This window comes from Alligator sinensis, unplaced genomic scaffold (genome assembly GCF_000455745.1).
Source record: "Alligator sinensis unplaced genomic scaffold, ASM45574v1 scaffold1207_1, whole genome shotgun sequence".
In the NCBI taxonomy this organism is placed as follows: domain Eukaryota; kingdom Metazoa; phylum Chordata; order Crocodylia; family Alligatoridae; genus Alligator; species Alligator sinensis.
This window is the reverse complement of record NW_005842867.1, coordinates 146,764-150,168: the sequence shown is the minus strand read 5'-3', so window position 1 is coordinate 150,168 and position 3,405 is coordinate 146,764.

The following is a 3,405-nucleotide window of genomic DNA, read 5'->3' as shown; positions in this document are numbered from 1 at the left end:
ACCCAGGACTCTTTCCTGCCTATGCAGGGGGTCGGACTTGATGATCTATTGAGGTCCCTTCTGACCCTAGCATCTATGAATCTATGAATCTATGAATTAGTCAGGCCGCAGCTGGAGTACTGCGTCCAGTTTTGGTCGCCGCACTTCAGGAGGGATGTGGATAACCTGGAAAGGGTTCAGAGGAGGGCCACTCGTCTGGTTAAAGGCCTACAGAAAAGCCCTATGTGGACAAATTGGGAGACCTGAACCTCTTTAGCTTCCACAAGAGGATGCTGAGAGATGATCTTGTGGCCGCCTACAAACTCATCAGGGGGGGCAGCAGGACGTGGGGAATACGATGTTTACCAGGGCGACAGTCGGGGTAACTAAAAACAAGGGACACAAGTTAAAAGAGAGCAAATTCAGGCTGGACATCAGGAAAAAGTTCTTTACAGTGAGGGTCACCAAAATATGGACTAGGCTTCCAAGGGAGGTGGTGTTGTCCCCTTCCTTGGAAATATTCAAAAGGAGATTGGACAGACACCTGGCTCGGGTCATCTGACCCCAGCGTTCCTTCCTGCCCAGGGCAGGGTGTCGGACTCGATGATCTAATAGGTCCCTTTCGACCCTAATAACTATGAAACTATGAACTGGACATATATACAATGATCCGGCCTGACATTCTTTCTACACTAACAGTAGGTTATAACCCTAACCATGTCATTTAACTGTCTCTGATGGACGTACCCTTCATAACTTTGTCTAATCCCATTTATACTATTGCCAATAAATTCCATATGTTAATTACGCATGGTGTAAAAATACTTCATTTTGTTTTAAACTATAATTTAAATTCAAATTAATTTTAATTTTAATTAAGAATTACAAAAATTAATTTTAAAGGATGCCACTAGTTCTTTCCATATGCCCCTCCAGTAGTCTCTTTTCCAAGCTGAAGAAACCTAGTCTATCAAGTCTCTTCTTATATGGAAGCCTTTCTCTACTCCTGACCATCATTGTTGTTGCCCTTCTCTGTACCCTTTGTAGTTCTATTAGTTCCTTTGTGAGCTGTGGTGACCAAAATGGCATATAGTACTCAAAATGTGGGTGCATCATATGCTCATATAACAGTCCAATGATGTTCCGGTTTTGATCCCATTCCTAATGATTGTTAACATTTTGGGTTTTTTGACTACTGCTTCACATTGGGACAGTTTTTACCAGCAGCTGTGAATTTGACTACGTAAAATAATTTTCTATCATCCGCAACCCTTGCCATTTCACTTTATGCTCATCCACTATGAGTGCAACTTGAGCAAATTCTTCACCTTTATGAAGAAGAGAGAATCTAGCATAGGAATCTCCCCAGTACCCTCTGCAGTAACAACCAATGTAAAGGATTCCTTTAGCTTTTCTGCTAAGGCCTTGTTAACCCTAAGTACGCCTTTCAAATTTCTGTCCTCTAACCAACTCTCTGGCAGGTTTCTGCTATACTTAAAAAAATAGCTATTATGTCTTTAGCACAATTCTCCTTAAATTGCTGTTCGGCCTCCCTTATTACAGTTTTACTGTTAACTTCCCAGAATTTGTGCACCTGCTTTCTTCGTCTAGAAAGGACTTTTCTTTTTTAAATGGTATATTTTCCCCCTTCTAATAACCTCCTTGACTCTACATAACCATGTTAATTTTGAGGGGGGAAAGGAGGCTATTTGTTGCTTTTTGAATTGGCTGTATGTTTCATCAGATCCTCCAATGTGGTTTTTAAACATCTCATGCTGACTGTAAGCACTGGATTTTGTTGAATCTTTTTGTGTTTTTGTTTTTTAACTAGGCTCCCCATTTTGATGTAGTTCTGCTTTTTAAAAATGGAGTACCACAGTAGATTTTTCTGGCTTTGCTGTGGCGGGTGAGGGGGGATTATTGCTTCCAACAAGCATGTCGAAGCATTATTTATTGTTGCTATTACAGAGCAGCAGATCCACCCTGTCACTGTTTGCTATGTGCCCTGATGCTCTTGGCGCCCACTTCAGGTTTTCAGGGCTCTTTCCCTTTGCTGTATGTTGGAGGATTACTGGACCCTCCAACACCGTGTTTTCAAACTTTTCTTACTCTGCCTGTAGGTGACGGATCTTTTCTACAGGCACCAGGCTATTGTTCATTAAACTTTTTGCCCCCGCTGCCAGTCATCCAAGCCTCTACAACAGCGGGTCCCAATCTGTGGCATGCATACCACCAGTGGCACACAGACAACCTGTCAGTGGTATGTATTATTACTTTATATGACAAAAATGTGCTGGTGGTACTTAAGGTTGTATCATTTTAAATTGGTGGTGCGCAATCTGTCAGAATTTGGGAACTGCTGATTTAGAGGAAAAACCAGCATTATTGGAGATGGGAGGGGGGGCTGTTATTTTGCACACCTTGTTGGGGGCAGAGGGGAAGGGGCTGGAAACTGTTACTTTCCCCTTCGTGTGCTGAAAATTAAAAATAGGGATGATTTGGCAAGTTTATTTTTGACTGGTATCCAGGTTGTAAACATATCGATCTCGACGCAAAAGGAATCAAAACTTGTGGGAGAGGCGATCTCTTTTATTAGACCAACTAGATATTTGCAAACCAATCATTGGCTTACAAATATCTAGCTGATCTAATAAAAGCCACCGCCTTTTCCACGAGCTTAGATTCCTTTTGGCTGAAAATTCCGGAATGGAAGCGACATTGGGAAAGGTTGCAAGTCGCTTTTGTTTCGTCACAGAAGAAGCCACAACACAAATGTTTCCGCGGCTCCTCTCAGAGCAAAGGACCTTGTCCTCCAAGGTACCGCCCCCCGACGAACCTCTGCGGGGCGGTGGCGCAAGGCCCACAGAGGCCGCCCTGCCTGCCCCGAGGCGCCAGGGCACTGCGAGACCCGCACCCGAAGGCCAAGGTGGGGCTCATCCACTAAGGCGCGAGCGCCTACGAAGCTCTGCACCCTGCCCCGAGGAGTCCTGGAGCGACCCATTACGGGGGGCGTGGTCAGAGGCGCAGGGCCACGCCCCTGAGGGCCACACCCCTAGTTGCCCAATCCGTGCAGCGCGGGTGCGCATGCGCTCTGTGCCGGGACGACTCGCGCGCCGACATTCCCCAGAAAGCCGTTGCCCCTCTTCCCCTCCCCCTCAACCGCGCGCGAAGAGAGGGGGAGGGCGGGGCCACAGCGAGGGGAGGGGGCGTGGCCACAGCTGCTGACCTGGCTAAGCAAAGGCATAGGAGGGAGGAGTCACGTGACGCCCCCGCGCGCGTTCTCTCGCGCGCTCGCTCTCCTGTGGGTGGCGCGAGGCCGGGAGGCCTGTGCGATCCCAGGGTGCAGCGCGCGGCGTGGGCTCCGCCATCCCGCTGGGAGAGACGGTCTGGGCCCGGCCCGGCCAGTGAGAGGTCGCACGGAGCGTT